The sequence below is a fragment of the Poecilia latipinna genome, unplaced genomic scaffold, assembly GCF_001443285.1.
Source record: "Poecilia latipinna isolate Pla-1442-1.1 unplaced genomic scaffold, P_latipinna-1.0 Scaffold269, whole genome shotgun sequence".
In the NCBI taxonomy this organism is placed as follows: domain Eukaryota; kingdom Metazoa; phylum Chordata; class Actinopteri; order Cyprinodontiformes; family Poeciliidae; genus Poecilia; species Poecilia latipinna.
The window spans coordinates 207650-224579 of NW_015112885.1; the positions used below are offsets into that span (position 1 = coordinate 207650).

At 39.5% G+C, this 16930-nt stretch overlaps 1 protein-coding gene across 4 annotated transcripts in view; it reads left to right on the forward strand.

The window, feature by feature from the left end:
• The first annotated feature begins 1158 nt into the window (after positions 1–1158).
• LOC106948029 (protein FAM126B) overlaps positions 1159–16930 on the forward strand; it is a 45543-nt gene continuing 29771 nt past the window's right edge. For 2 of the 4 annotated variants that reach the window (XM_015033463.1, XM_015033464.1), the window contains exons 1-2: positions 1160–1330; positions 1459–1653. The gene's annotated coding sequence lies outside the window, so the exon portion shown is untranslated. Of the gene's footprint in view, positions 1331–1458; positions 1654–16930 lie in introns of all 4 variants that reach the window. The other 2 variants (XM_015033461.1, XM_015033462.1) reach the window with 2 other exon arrangements.

Consider the following 16930-nt stretch of genomic DNA (forward strand, 5'->3'; position numbering starts at 1 on the left):
CCCCCCCAAACTAATATAAAAGTTATGTTAGTTTGTTGTCTTTATACATTATCAACAGTTTTTAAAATTGGAAGTTAAATTGCATGATGCCATAAAAGTGAGCTCAGTAATATTTAAGAGTCCACAAATATTCATTATTGGAGGATGAAGATGACCTTAGACACGTTGTCCCCAACATTATGGATCAAGTCATTCCCATTTGTCATAAAACCTGCAGACACTTCCTTCTGTTCCACAAAGTATCGCCAATCTAATGTTTAAAACTCAGACCACAGGTTCTATAAACTACGCATGAGGGCACTTTATCTTGAGCTGTCTACTGATAGCATTCCCACAGCATTCTCTGATGCAGAACTCCTTCCTGCTCCACCCAAATATTCACATAAACAATAAGCACACACAACAAGCAACAGGATAGGTAGCTGGGGCATGCTGGTTTCTGTTACATCGCCTCCTTTCCATGATTGCTTTCATGATACAAAATTTTAACAGAAATTGTGATCTGTGATTATGTAATTTTCTCAAACGTCCTGCTTATGCCTCACTTGACTTTGGACTCAGGCCAGTCATATATGGCATAATATGTGTGGCTACTCAACACAGGGGGTGCCAACTCCTCATATACTATAGATGCAAAAATACAACACTAAACTAATTCACAGTGCAACTTAGAGATAATAAAGCCTTTCTTTGTTTTGTTACTTGGGCACTCAAGCACCCCTTGCTGATGCTGTCCTGGGCAACTGCCCTTGATACCCTTATCTAAAAATGCCACTGGTCTGAGATTAAATCAGACAAAAATCTTGAGTCAGAATAATGAATTCAATTGTCACACTGAAATTATTTTAGATATTGTTTTGGCACATCTGTCAAAAACGGATTAACATTTCTGTACCATTAGCTATATCGAGTGAAATCTCTTGGGTATCCTAAGCTTCCCATAATAATTTGTGTAAAAATGTTAAATATATAACAAGAAATACATTTAAGAAAAGTAGTGGTACTTTTGCACATCATTGCATTTCTTCCTGTTATGCGCTGTACTGTATCAGTTCAGACTTGAAATCCCGATTTAGAGTTTTCCTATGTCCGTGAATGCATCACTGCTACTCCCCCTGCAGAACGCCGAGTTCCGCTCGGTCCAGCCAATCGTGTTGCACTGTCTTTCAGCACCATTGCAGTGTGGAGAGATCATTTGAAGCTCGGAGACACACAGGGATCATTGGAAGGAAAAGTACCCGACCTGAGTGACCGCCCTGGGCAAACACATCTTCTGCCTCCCTGTTATACAATCAATGTTTTACGGCTCGTTTGCCATTCTGCAGTCCAAGTGAGTATTAATTTACACTCGAGCTGGGGGGAAAAAACAGAGAATTGTCCAGGTAGTCAGTCAGTCAGTCAGGGGGGCTGCTGGTGACTTGGAACATCATCAGCACTCTTGTGGATGTTAACCCGCAGCCAACCAGGAGACTTCCTCAGCGTCAGGTTGTGCCAGGACGGGTAGCTGGGGACCGCACACACACACAGCAGATGCTCCCGGTGTTGGAGCTTGGCTGCCAGCAGTCAGCCTCAGTTAAGCGAGCCTCGGCCTGGTCACGACTGATGAAAAGCGAGGATGTCCACCAGCTGCTGACAAGAAGAGGCATGCTAACGGTATGCGAGACAAGCTAAGGCAGCTAACTCTTGTGTTTAGGCTCAGGCTGTCGTGGCACTTTTTGTTTTAAATAAAACCTTAGCTAACAGTAAACTAACTGGCTAACGGAGCTGCGCACCTCTGAATCGTCAGTGTAACTGGTTAGTTCGCTTCAGTGTTTTAGGTCAAACACCAAAGTGTGTTGATAGTTTTATTTCTGACTACTACACATTTAATCTTGAACGTTTGGAGTGTATATATGTCTTGTGTCGTTTTTTTTGGGAAGGATGAACTCCTCCGACGGCAGAGCTGGGTGTCTTATTTTGAAAAATAGGTGCGGAAGCTTAAATTTTCTCTTATTTCGCCAGTTTTATGCAACATTCATATCTGATATGGCTACAGTAAGTGTGTTATTATGTTGGTTGCATTAACAAAGTTACTGCTAAGTGAAGCAGTGCACTAATGAACAATGAGCAGTCATAACATTGTGACCATGGTAGCTTAAGGTTAGTTCCCCTCCTCATTTTGTAACTGTAGTGGTCTGCTAAAACAATGAAGCATGAACCATGCTTCATTGTTTTATTATCGATGGCACTCTGTAATTTGCGACAGAAACATTCCTCTTGAGGAACTAGGATTCGTACGTACGGAAAAGTGTAGTATCTGACTGTTTTCCAGGGATGTGTAGGTCAAGAAAATAGTGTTGAAACATGTTTCTATTCACTTTAAAAAATATATTGCTATCCATCCATCCGTCTCCTTTACCGAACTATATATGTGTTTGCCATTTATTCAATGCTACATACAGCAATCTGACCATCCATGAACCTTTTAAATTATTCATCCATCAGCTTATTTGTTTATCTATGTTGTTATCCATCCATCTGGATGTCCAATGATCAGTTTGTCTGTTTGTCCATTCATCTGACTGTCCATCAATCGATCTGGCTACACACCTACCCATCCAAATATCTGTCTCATCACCTATAGTACATTTATCTCTTTGTTCATGTGCCCGTCAGTCTGCTTGTCTTTTATTTTTTTTCATCTATCCATTCATCCACTCATCATTCATTCAGCTATTCTTCCTGACATCCATTTGTCCTTCCATACATTTGTGTATCATCCATCCTGGGTCAGATAGAGTATCTGTCTCACTATCTATCTATTTAATCTGTTTGTTCATCTGTAACCCATCATGTTCTTTTTTCCACACTTTGTTCCATTTGGATGACTTTACCAATTTTGAAATATAGAAAAAGTTCCTAAGTCAATGAACTAAAAACATATTGATGAAAATATTGAATTTTGACTGGTATTTTTGGATTTAGAAAATATCTAGGAGCATCATTTTAATGTTCCTACATTAAAATAATGTTCCTTCATGGCAACAGTTCCCTGGCACAAAGTAACAATTTCCCTATCAGGGAACAAATGAGCTGGAAATCTATTAAAAGCGCCTAAGGAACAGTAATATCACTTACTGTTTCCGCCAGCAAGTGATAATCAGGTTCAGAAGCTTCTGTATTGTTATTTTGTAGAACAGAAGATGAAATACTTGGTAAAGCATTAGCTTTTAGGAACGTCACTAACACTCTGTGTTGTTTAGTGAACCCTCCAAAACACTCTATATATCAAGCCCAGTTAACGCTAAAGGCACAGAAGTATTCATATGATTGTATAGTGCAAAGGTTCCCAAACTGTGGGGTGCGCTCCCTAGGGGGGGCGCCGTGCCATTGCAGGGGGGGCGCGGGAAACCGTCTGGATGGATGAAAAAGAACTAAAACATGAACACTGTATGCGCTCGGTTTTTACCTTAGAATGGCCAACTCTCTGTTATTCCTCTGTCAATTTGATACAGCAGAGGCTTCCACACTTCCCATATCTGTGTCCTCTGTCACTTTTATCAGCAGTTAAAACTGTTTAATCCGTTGCTAACATCTGGTAACCTGTTTTTCCGAGCCGCCTCTAAACGCAACATGAGTGCTATGACGCTCGCCCTGGGTTTACACTTGTACGGCAGCGAAGGAGACCTGCTGCTGCTGTGCAGAGCTACAGGTGTGTTATAATCATGGCAGCAAACCAGTAAAACGCAAAGAACTTTTCACAGTTTTTCCCCCAAACTAACAGACTGAGTTGAGTAAAGTTTTTGGATGCAGGTAATGCTAGCTAAAAGATGACTAGCTAGCTAATATCAATACAGAACCTTAAGGTTAACAAGTAGCCTGTAGGCTACCGATGTTGTCTATGTCCAGCTAGTACATTAATTTTGTCCCCCAAAAAAGTCGATTTCCCACCCCTTCCCCTCATTCTTAGAGACAGGGAGTCTATAAGAATCCTCTTCCGCCCCCCCTCACAAACGTTGTTCAACCATATAGCTATTTGTAAGCCATAGGGAGGCGGGGGGCAGAAAATGTTTGGAAACCACTGGGGGGGCCCAGGAGTAAAAGTTTGGGAACCACTTGTATAGTGAAAGAATTTTATTTTATAGACCAGCCAGAGGGACTCTAAACACACACCCAGAACTACAATGGAATGGGTTTTAAATGAAGGCAGATTCATGTGTCAAAATGGTCCATTCAAAGTTCTGACCTAAATCTAATGAGGAATTTGATGCAAGATTTAAAAATCGATACTCATAGGTGCTCTCCATTTCATCTGACCGAGCCCGAGATATTTTGCGAAGAAGAGCGAGAGAAAATGTCCGCCCAAATGTTACCCAGAAGACCTGAAGCTGAATTTGCAGGTAGTGAAAGTTGTATGAACAACAACCGAAGGGTGCGACTATATTTGCAAAATGCTGTCTTTGTTCTGGTGCCCTGCTAATGTATAGTGTAACTAAGAAATCTCTTGTTGGACACTGAGGTGCCTCTGTAAATAAAGATGTCCCAGCACTGCCATGGGATCCTTTGGGTATTAAATTGGCAGCGGCTTTAAAGCACATTGACTCTGTTTGCCCAACCTGGCAGAACCCAGCTGTTTAGGATGGAAAGGGGCCTTCAAGCAACTCTCCTCTCAACAGAAATGCATCATTCCTGATGGTGGTTAGTTTTACTTTAGTCAAATTGTTGTCTCGGTGCAATGCCGTCCTTAGACATTTAATTATTTATCCTTTTTTTGTTTTTGAGCTACTGAACCAGTGAATTAATTAAACATAAGTTAAAATGATGACGCTCTGCATTGATAAGCTGCCATTACAATAGTGATGTAATAGGCAAAAGATGCAGAGCTGAAGATCTAGATAATTCCATGCCATCTGCTGCTCATCGTCAGCCGCCTTCTTCTTCCTCCTCCTCCTCCTCCTCCTCCCTTGCTACATCTCTGCTACCATGTGTTTTGGGACTGGGCTATCATCAGAGCTGTGGTCTATTTTAGACAGAAACTCCATTTACCCACTTAATCTGTGTCCCCGTCTGCAGGAGTTGAGTTTCATGTGCTGCTCAGTGCTGTAATCTGTTCAACCCAACATGTTTAATGAGGGCAAAGACTTTAATATACAACCGGAAGCTGCAGCAACGGGACTGTGCACTTTATAAGTGACTCCAGTGAACTTTCTGCTGGCAAAAGTTATATGTATTTGATGTAATTAATAATAGCTAGGTTTATTTGCAGGTAGTCTATCTGGACCAGTTGCGAGCATATCGAAGTGTGTCTAAGCTAAAGCATCTCTGTTGCTGTATTGAACCCTCACAGTTTGTTAGCTCCCTCCCACCACTGGTGATGCACACACACAGAGGATCAAAGCTGTAATTAGCCTGGCATGGATTAGCAGCGGGGACTATTTTCCACTGTACAGTGCTCCCTCCCACAGAGTCACACAGGCAGACATGAACCCCCCCCCCCCCCTCCCGCCTTTCCTCTTCTTCGAACGGAAAAAAGACGAATTACCATGTTGTTGCACACCATGAGGCTGAACATGTGAGAAACCTCACAGTTCTCTTTCAGCTTGGAGATGCATTTTGTTTTATTTCTTCAGTGAACTCCCTTTGAGCATCCAAGTTGGTTTCTAGATTTCCTCACAAGTCATTAAAGGCCATTTTAGTTTTTGTTGTATTGCAGTCAGCTGGACGTGTAGTTGGCATGCAGGGAGAGCAATGCCACTGCTGACTCATTGCACTGCCAGATATGAAGTGTGTGTTGGCTGTCTCTGATATACATGCTGCTCTGTGAGCCAAACAGCAGTTCACAGGAGGAAGAACAGCAGGATGTGTGTTGTCTCCTGCAGCAAGGACTTCCACTATAAGTTACTGTTTAACCTTCAGGTTCTTTAGTTTGTCTTTGGTGTGCTAGACTGTCCATATGAAAAAGTCAGGTACTCACACAATGTTCAATTTTACTTTGAAGTAAGAAAGAAGGTGGTTTTTGAGGATAGGTCCAGCTATATGATGGAGATGACCACTCAGGGCTGCTTTTAAAGCTTTTTTAACACTTAGGTCCACCTTAGATTGAACACAAAACACTGAAAATGTTATTATTATTATTATTATTATTATTATTTTTCAAAATTTCAACATGTGTGAACAAAGTTTACTCCACAAGAATCCACCTGTCCAGTCAATCATGCACTGAACATCCTGGAGTCCAAATGAAAGTTCAACCCCAGTAGCTCTGGTGATTTCTTACATTATTGCAGAAAAATGTAACATAATGTCCAAGTTGTGTCAACAAACAGAAATGTCCAGGATTGCTGACCCCAACATAGAAATGTTAAAAAAAAAAAAAAAAAATTAATGAAAGAACTGTAAAAGTATGTTTTGATTATATTTAATAAGATACAACCAAAAATGGTTTATAGGAAGAAATTTTTATTAGTGTTGGGGCTGTTTTCTGAATTGAATGCAGTAAAAATGATTGATTAAACAACTTTTAGTTTGGCTTTAAAATGTAGTGGACACAAGGCTGTTGGTCAAGGGAAACTTCTACCTTCTTGCCAATACAATTAAATTGCTATAGGAGGACAGATTAGTAAGGTAGAGACAAATGGGGATCCTTAAATAAACAAATATACAAAGTTTAAGTATGTCGGTGCAAAATCTTTTCCCCTGAGGACATACAATGGCAGTAAGGATTGGGTAAGAAGCAGGGTAACAATCTGGATCCCTGGGTCACATTCCATGCTCCTTTGGTATTATAATATCTTTGTTATTGTTCTGGTGTGAAGGACGAGTGCTTGATTGTGCTACAGGCTTTTGACCTGCCTTGGTTCCTTTTGGTCAGTGCTGCGTTTGCATCTCCCCATTATTCATGTAGCTCTGTGTTGTTGGATCAAGTGGTTAAACTTTAATCCACTTCTCTGACTGTTCTCAGTGAATAGATGACTCTCAACAGGTATTTCCATCACGTGCTAAGCCCTTCGATAAATTATTGATAATTAATGTAAAATATAAAGATCTTGGTTGACGTTTGCTTTAACACTTTGTGAACATGCTGATGGCTAAAGAATTAATCTAAATAATGCCTTTACCAAGCATTTCTTGTGACTGCTTTTGTGTGAAATATATATATATATATATATATATATATATATATATATATATATATATATATAATTTATTATTTTATTTTATTTTTTTTCCCTTTGGTTGGACGTTTTTCAAACTTTGGTCTCATTGACCAATGTGAACATATATGGAGATTATATAAATATATATAAATAAATTATATAAAGATTTATGCTCTAATTTGTTGTTGTTTTTTTGTGTTCTCTTATACACAAAGCGCAGATGCTTACAGTAAAGAAAGTATTTCTTCTGAAACCAGTCGCTATTCCCCTTTGGTGATAAACTCAGACCAAGCAGAGGAATCTCAGCAGCTCATCGATGAGTGCACACTAAAAGCAAAGTGGCGTCATGGAATCAGCTCAGGGACAACAGCGTAAATTGTCGGAGAGGCATTTTCCACTATGTCCTCCCTCACACACACACACACAGACAGTTTTAGCTCAATCATTTAAACTACATATGAAATGCTTGCTGTGACAATGGTTTAATATTTAAACAAGTTTTTTTCAGCAAAGTGTTGTGATGTTTCTTGTCCTGAGGTGATACCGTGAGGGTCTGAATTAACAATAATTTTATTAAGAGAGAGGAAGCTGTGCTCTTGATGTACACTTGTTCAGATATTTTATAGCTTGATATGAAAAAAAAAAAAAAAAACATCAAGGAATGTTGTCTAATATTTAAAGGCAACGTATTCCAAAATTCGGGAGGCACAATAGAAAAAGCTCCATCTCCTCATTGGCTATTAGGGTATTTATAAGCCAGCATTTGGATTTGAAAGTCATTCCGTGATGCAGAGGCAACCAATGAAGGGAGGAGAAGATTGGAGAGATGTGTTTATGTCTGCGTACCAGTGAAGATGGGCAGCAGCATTTTGAACAAGCTGAAGACGTGAAAGGGATGCTTGACTGACACTAACATAAAGTCTAGTCTCATCTAGTCAAAACGAGATGAGATAAAGGAGTTTATTCGCTCCAAGTCAAGCCTCGAATAAAACTGGCTCAGGTTTTTCTGTTTGCCTTATGTGCAAGAAAGGTTTTTTTTTTTTTTTAAAAATGGAGCTGATTTGTTTATGGCTGAGCTTGTAAATTCCAGATTTGTTGCATGTTGATGGATGAATTATTTGAGACAACCAAAATTAATAAGCAGGTTGTGAGAGGAACTATTACGCCTGAATAAAATGACAGCAGTTTAGCTTTTATATAAGCTCCAAAAATGTATAACAATCCAGGCCTTGATGTCTAGAAGGTAAATTTTATTGGGTCTTTAAACATAATCTTAATCTGTTTGGTTTAGCTTTATGCTCCATTTTGGTATTTCATAGTATTAGTCCCCAATGGATTTAATGAAATTCTAAATATGTTTGAATTAAATTTATATCTTGTAATGCGTGTACACATAAAATTTTAAAAATATTTTAATGAATTGTCTCTTTATGGGGTTATTTAGTTTCTTAAATTATTTTTATTTGCAACACTCTATACTTCTGAGAGTGTTTGTTTACCTTTAGTTGGATCTCTTTGTCATAATTATGTCCATATTATCATCTCCTCAGGCCTTCAAATTAACTTCACTGCTGTTACCTGCACATTTCTCTTGTCCTTTCCAATTTGTTTTTCATTTCCTTCCGTATTTATCTTACATAAAGCCCTTTATGTAATTGCTTTGCCATGTATGAATGATTTGCTAACAGATAAAACAGAAACTAAGTGATTATTGTGTAAAATGAGCAAATGATTCACCCCTAAGTCATAGGAAAACTCTCTTTGCTCTTTGCCACGTTTGATAAGCTATTTTTCTGCTTATAGAAAAATAAACTATTTGTTTTAGCTCTAATTCTACTTCCCATTGAAAAGTTGCAGGTGGAACTTTCACCAAAACATTTCTCAATCTGTGGTCCTTGTGTGAAGGGAAAACTGAACACTTTACTGGTGGCTTTAATGCATGTTAAGTGATAAAACTGGAAGATCATTCCACCATCTCCTCCCCATATCCGACACCGTGTGTATGTGGAGGGGAACATAGGTTCAGTATGTATCTTTAGGACAGAATGCTGAGTCCATTAAGGCTCCTATAGGAACCTTCATCCTCACAGTCTTTGCTTCCTGCTGGGCTTTACCCTCCTGTTGGTCAGCTTTCTGCTTTCCTGCTCCGTTTGCTGGTCACGACTCGCTCTCCTTCTGAAGTTGAGCCGTTGCCAAAGCCGGGTTGATTCCAGAGAGCCTTTGAGTTATTGCCAACTATTTTTTGTGTGTGTGATATGATGACAAAAAAGGGGAAGGAAAGCGGAGTTGTTCAGTGGAGCGATGCATGCAAGAGTTTGCAACCTAGTCTGTCTAATGTACAAGAAAAACCCGGGACGTTAAAGGTAGTTTATATAATTCCATAATTTTTAGATGTCTGGCGGTTCAGTGCCTGCAGTGATTGGGTATTTCATTAGGAAGAAACTGTCTGGCCAAACCTCAGCGGTTAATGCACATTTGCTTAGCTAAGGTTGCTTGCAGAACTCTGTCATTGTCCTGCTAATGTAATTTCTTTGCCTCATTCCAGCACTATGACTGGAGCCAACTGTAGCCCACTCTGTTGCTTGTTTCCATATAACCTTAGTAAAATTTTTCTAATGCATATATTCAGTAAAATGAGCTTAATGTCCTCTGGCTGGATTGGAGACGTCACAGCATCCTTGGTGTCCCAGCTACCCCCCTTCTTGCTGATCCCCAGGCCTGTGTTAAATGTCTCTGCATGCCACAAAACCTCAAGGTGGCCCATTGTTAGACGTGCTGAGCAGCTTATGTAGCTGTTCTTTCCACATTTTGCCCCCTCTTTTTTCTGAAGTATGAGACGTCATGCACGCTTAGTCAGCAGCAGGGCTAAACACTGCGGGATTAGCGGTCATGTGTCTGGTATTACGATTTCTATCAACTCTACCATAAATAAATCCCTGAACTTAAAGACTCAGTTAATTTGCTTAATGGGGAGTTTGGCAGATTATATTTAAAAACATAAAACAGCCACATTTGCCTTTCAGTATTTTTGATGGTTAATGTTCTGAATGCAAATGTATTAGCTGCAAAACGCGTTGTTAGTAGCACAACATCCAGATGCAAATCATTTCGGTGTGGACCCTCCCCGAGAGGGAATGGCTTAGTACGGGTGGGGGCTGTGGTCCCTAATGTCTGTGATTACCACTAGGGGCCTACTGTAGTTCAGAAGGACTGAAGTCATGAATCCCTTCTTTAGTAGATTTTCTTCTTGGTTTACTTGCATAAATCCTCCCATTCAGCTGTGAAAGCTTCTTTGTGAGTGCTAGTAAAAACAAATATATACCCACAGCATTATACTACCACCACCATTCAGGATCAGGATGGTGTGTTCATTGTGGTGTGCAGTATTAGTTTTCCATCACACTATAGTTTTTTATTTTTATTTATATATATATAAAAAAAGAAAATTATGTAATATTTTCCTTCCACTTCACAATTGCTCACTACTTTGCATTGATTACATAAAATCCCATTAAAATAAGTTCAAGGGTTATGAATACTTTTGCTAGGCCCAGCGTCCGGTAGCCGGGTGCGTATCCACACATCATTTGCATCAGAAGCATTTGTATGCCCCAGTTTGCAGAGCGGTGGAGGCAGGGGAACAGGATGTTGTTAGCAGTCACCTGTGCTGTTTCTGGCCCAGTCTAATTGGTGGAACTGTGTGTATGTGTGTGTGTGTACGTGCGTTTGACTGCACCACAGCCCATCCCAACACTTCTGGCCCTCCAGCTGCAGCAGAGCTAATTTTAGCTCTGCATGTGCGTACGCCTCAGTTCCCAGAGCCTGGCCTATGAGGGAGGAGGACGGGATGAAGGAGGCACAGCAGCCAAGTTCATTCTCTGGATCTACCCACATAATCATCCTTATAAAAGATTATAACCCTGTTACGAGTCTGACATGCATGTTTGCAGAGAAGTAGTTTCCCATGTCTTTGTCACTGTGTCCTTTGGACAGCCGTATTGATTTGCTCAGGGACATATTGACTTCAGTCACAGTGGCCTGTCAGTTGTTGACCTTTACTCTCAAAGTCTTATAACTCAGTTAGAATTTCACAGAGGCGTCTGACTACCTGTCTGCCCTTCTGTCTTTCTAGCCATTTGTCATCTTTATTCCTGTTGGAAGACTTGACTCCTGTATTATTTTCCAGTGCTTTTTTTTCTTTTTTGCTATTAATACACTCTGTGCTATTTCAGTGTAGGAACGCCTACGCTGCAGGTGAGTGGCTGGTTGTTGTTACTATTGAGAGAAGCACAGCCGATTACACCAGACTGAGTCACTGTAGTCGGGTATTAGAGTTAATCCCTCTGCCTTGGAAAGGTGTCTGGCTGATGTGTAGATGTGTGCATGACAGGGAGCACCAAATTCTCCTTTGACTTTAGAGATGCGACAAAGGAAATAAGATGACTCCATGCTTTGTTTTGGTCTAGATTTACCCTCGCTAGTTAGCTCTGCTGCAAATTTATACACAAAGATGGATCTTTTAGCTGCAGTGCTGCACAAATATTAGTGCAAAAATAACCTGACCTGAAAGACGCAGTGTGTTGGGGCTGAAAATTGGAGTCAAGAAGGACAGTTAATCAATGTGCCCTGTGTAGTGGTGTCATTATCCGACAACAGAATCTCAGGAATAAAAACAAACCGACACAAACAAACTGTTCCCAATATATTAATGTGCAATGGTAAGTTGGGGGGAGGGGAGCTGAGCTTACCTCAAGGCATTCATACTGTCCTAACTTGAAATGCTTTTCGAAATAGTTGAACAAAATAACGTTGCAAAATAACGAATACCCCTCTTAACTTAACGACTGCAAACTTTAGTGTATTTTGTTGACATTTTAGGCGTTAGACCAACACAAAGAAATGCATGGTACATGGATTTCAATTTTTTTATTTTTAAATTAAAATCTCATAATTGTTTCTTGTACTTTTATTCAGTTCTCCTGCGTCAATATTTGTAGGATCACCTTTCATTTCAATTATTGCTTACATTTTTTTTTTGTGCTGTCTACCAGATTTGCTCACATGCTTCGTTGTTTGTTTTCCGCATCAAAGTAGTTGATCTGCATCAACTACTTTGATGTAGATTTGGAGTTTATGTGAGTTTTTTTAAAATGCATGATTAAAACCATTTTATGTAGCTTGGACTGTATGTTCAAGGTTGTCCTGCTGGAATTTGAACAGCCTCATGCATACAGACCAAAAAGTTAAATAGTGGTGCCATCTAACCATAGCATCCTCTCCAATGTGTTTGCTGGATCCCATGAACAACATGGACATTTTGACCATTAACTTCCAAATTTTTGCTCTATGTCCTCAATTACGTTTAGGTTTTGTGTATTCTTTGGTCTTAATGATGCTGTTTCAGATTAAATTACCATTAATAAGGAGAGGTAAGATTTCATCAAGGGGAATCAGAGTAAAGAGGATAATGTTTTCCTTTTGATTTGCCACTTTACAAAATGGCTTTTACTCTTTAATTTCACATGTATTAGAATAAGATAAAACCGCAGGAACGAAGGATTTTGGCTAAAAAGATGGTGTTAAAGAGTGCAGCTACAGAGCTTGCACGGGTTTAATAATTTATGGCGGACTGAGCTAAGCTGACCTTGAAAAATCCCAGACTCTGCCACTAACCTGGCTGGGCTCACTCGGGGCAAGACGAGAAGATGGTGAGGAATGCTGATTCAAACCCACATGCATAATCCATTCAAAACCTTGTTCTTGGGAAGGCATTCCTCTGTTCTTTTCTTATGTAATGCTAATTGCATTCTGCAGCAAAATATGTTCTGTCTTACTAGTTTTATTCATCTACTACTCAGGAAAGGAAACACTTTGCCTTTTAAAATAACTCTATATAGAAATTCCATACTAAATTAACAGCATAAAAATAAAAGAATAAAAAAGACTACAGTGTGAGAGTTACTGATTATTTTGAAGGCAGGATAGACAGGCACATGTTTTTTTTTTTCTGTATCAACATTTCACAGTCCTATTTGCCAAGTTTTTATCTAGCAGAAAAGGATGTGAAAACAGTTTTGATTGCAGCTGCTGGTTCACATGAAGTTTTAAAATACATTAGTAGCGAAAACAGTTTTAGCTGTGGTAATGGTGAAAGAAACTGCATGTGTGACCTCAGACTGTTTGGACGGGTTTTTTCATTACATTTTTTGCATTTTTCCGTTGGGAATATTGAACCGCAATGACAGACTTCCCTCTAATGGTGCCAGGCTAGCACATTTGCATCTGTCATTGTAATGTTTTATGTTTTTCCTGCACTAATGCAAATGTGTTGTAACTCATATCCTGTTGAACTGCACTCATATTTTGATCTAGTCACACAACTAGATTTGACTTTCAGAAATCCTGATTTGCACAGTCCATGTTTATTGCAAAATCTCAGTTGTTTCTTGCTGCTCTGAAGTGAATCTTTTAACGACAACAACAGAACTGCCAACACAGGCTGGGAAAATATGCAGCCATGGACACGCCATAGACATAAGAACTGATACAAACCCAGATTGAGTTGATTGGTTTATCTTTGTGCAGCTCAGATAAAGTCTGTTTAGACTGTAGCTCAGGATTACCTCATCGACCCAGCTCTGTGTGCAGCAGAGGTAAAAACTGAAAGTACTTTGCTGGACTCTAACCTTGCGTTTGTTTACTCTGGCTTAATGAGTCCATTAGACACGGATATGATTCATCCCTAATGAATGAAGGCTATTGTGGGGCTTTTGAGGAAAGCCCATGTTCTGCACATACTTGGGATTCTTTCTGTGGATTGCCACTGATATGGCACCTGTTTGAAACACTTTATTTTCAGTGGATTTTCACCTATTTTATGTTTACATCCTAGTTGGGATTTTTCTGTCCCCACTAACAGTACACCCAAACATAGAGAACTAGGATGGTTTTTAGTCATTTGGTTTATTTATTAGTTGTATGAACATGTTGGGGGTTTTGTTGCCGTGCTGCAGCTGTCATGTACACTGTTTGCATTGTGTGTGCAGGTGCTCAGCAGAGGAGAGGAGACTGTGTGGGTGTGTGTGAAAATTTGGCACACCCACAGAAAAGGGAGTCTGCACACAACGTGTTTTGCTTTTCTGTTTTGAATTTGGCCAGATTTGATTGATTGCATTAGGAATCTATTATCCCCATTCTTTGCCTGGCAAATGCATTACCTGTTGAGTTGCGGAGTTAGTAAGGTTCAAGAGTTTGAAGAGCTTATTGAACTACCTACCAAAATACACCTCTCTTTTTCTTTCTTTCTCTCCATTTGTGATGCAAGATTTTTTTGTGGAATATGCTAACACAAAGTTTTCTTCACACTACTGGCTCCTCCAGTTAAGATTAACATTAGTAAAATGTTTTTTTTTTTTTGTTTGTTTTTCTGCAGTCAGTCTCACTCAAACATTGGGATAAATCCAACCTTTAACTTTATTACATTGGTTTAGCGAGGGGAAAAATATCTTAACGTTTTCACTTATTGTCACCTCTACTATTAATTATTTTTAGTGAAGTATTTTTACATGAAACATAATTTCTAGTTTACTTTTGTAAGATCACCCGAGTGCCAATGAAACTCTATAAAGTAACATGAAAGATAATTCACTGGGATATAAATACAACATGAAACAGACAGGGCTCCACAATCTCCACAACCAGATCGGTTGTGATGGGACTGCTCTGTTACTCGTGTGCTATCGAAACCTCTCTGTGACTTTCAACATCTTGGGCGCTGAAAGTGCCCAAGTGTTTGTATCTACTGCTGTGAGATGCAACCCGACTAGTTAAACATTACACTGGCACACAAAGTGTGAACTCATGTCACAGCCAACAATTACTGCGCTACAAACAGCCTCTATGCATCTCTAAACATGAGGATGAGGACCCAAGCTTATATTTTCTCCATGAACTTTCAGAAGGCTACCAGATTTCCAGAAGACCTTTTAGATTTCCGTGTGCCACAAAAAGAAGTATTTTCTGAGTCAGTATTAAAAATGTATATATGTAAGGTTTGCTGATGTTAAATGAAAAAATGTGCTCTTTGGTGACATGGGACTGAGCTCAAGCTGAACAAATGCATTCCTGGTGGAACTGGTGCAAAACACAACTGATGCATTAAGAAGTGTTTGAATGAGGCTTTCATTTATAAAAAGTTGAGTACCAATCTGATTTTTCTATGGCTTGAATGAATCACAATGGCCCACATTCTTAACTGATATAATCTATTCTCAAACTAAGTACACAAATTGCACTTTCTAACTTTGCTTTTAACCTTGCGCGCTCAGTCAATGGTGTAATTGTGATCTGGGATTTGAAGCGCCGTAAACAGGATGGGCTGGCACTCTCCTATTCCCTTGTGAAATCCGTCACAGGACAATGAGCAGGTCCTGCGTAGAGGAAGAGCAGCCCTCTGAGGAAAAGTTTGCTTATTGTCATTCACCAAGCCTCATTAGCCGCTGGACATATTTAGCAAACAGTGATGGCTAGCTGCTGGGTTCTGGTAGATACTGAGATGAGACGGTTGCAGAGCAAGGAGGAGTGATCTGTCATTCCCAAGTAAGTTCCAGCTAATTTGGATTGGTTGTATCCAGGTTGGCTCTTTCAGCCCAATGTCCACAAATCTGTTCTTTTTAGAAAAAATGTTGTGGATTTATGAAATGAGACATTTCAGCTATGTTAAAGAATTGTCACATTCTGAGTTGATGTTTATTGGGTTTGTAGCTAAACCTGTTCTGGGGCTGGAGAACAATGGGTATGGACAATTCAGGATTTTCATCTATTTTATTGAAAAAGTCTCTTTTGACTGCCCTTTGCTGTTTTTGTACTTTCTTAATGACTTTTTTGAACACCTTATCAACTCTTTACCTTCTGAAACATTTTTATGGTGCATTAAACTACAAGTGTAGCCAAATATATTCTACGCACAGAGGTTCTCAATGCGTAGTGCTTAAATAATTAGTAAGCACTTAATGCAGTAGGCAGTTCTTTACGATTATCATTTTACAAGCAGTGATATTTCAGTAATGATAAATTTGCAAGGAATTGTAGGGCCTTAACTTATTCTTATCTTGTATATGCAGAAAGAACATTGTGGAAAGCTAGGAGCTTTAAGACCTCCTTGTAAGAACATTGTCACAGAGGTTTGGTTTGCTTTTAAAAGTGGAGTGTGAACTTTCACAACTTCATCTGGTTATGTTTAAATTTTCGGCAGTCCCTGCCCGATCAAACAAAATCTCCTGAACTGTGCTGGTGTGAAAGTAACTCAAGTCACTTAATTTGTCGTCAGTCAGCACTTCAGAGGATTTACTGATTGATTGTGTGTCACTGTACAAATACTTAGGCTTTTTTCTTAATGATTTGCTCTGATTTAGCTTTCGTATTCTGACGTAAACTGAGTTTTACTGTTTTCAAATTGATTCCTGTTATCCTTACGAGGCCAAAAGAGGTGTGTTGTTCCTACATTTATGTCTGTAGTGGATTACGGTGAGGTGATTTATGCACTGACATTAAAGGCTCTATTAAATGGATACCGTTTATGTCATTGAGATTCATTACAAAAACTCCCGCACCATTATGTGCTTTCCTTGTGTTGAGCTAGAGAGATTAAGACAGTGGAATATTTTTGATTTATGCAGCTTTATGGACCACCTGCCTCCATGTCTTCAGAGCCTCTACATTCATCTATGGTGGCAATTATAGTCTCCAGACAGAGGATGTCCTCTTGGTGTCAGCACCAAAGATTCTCGCAGAAG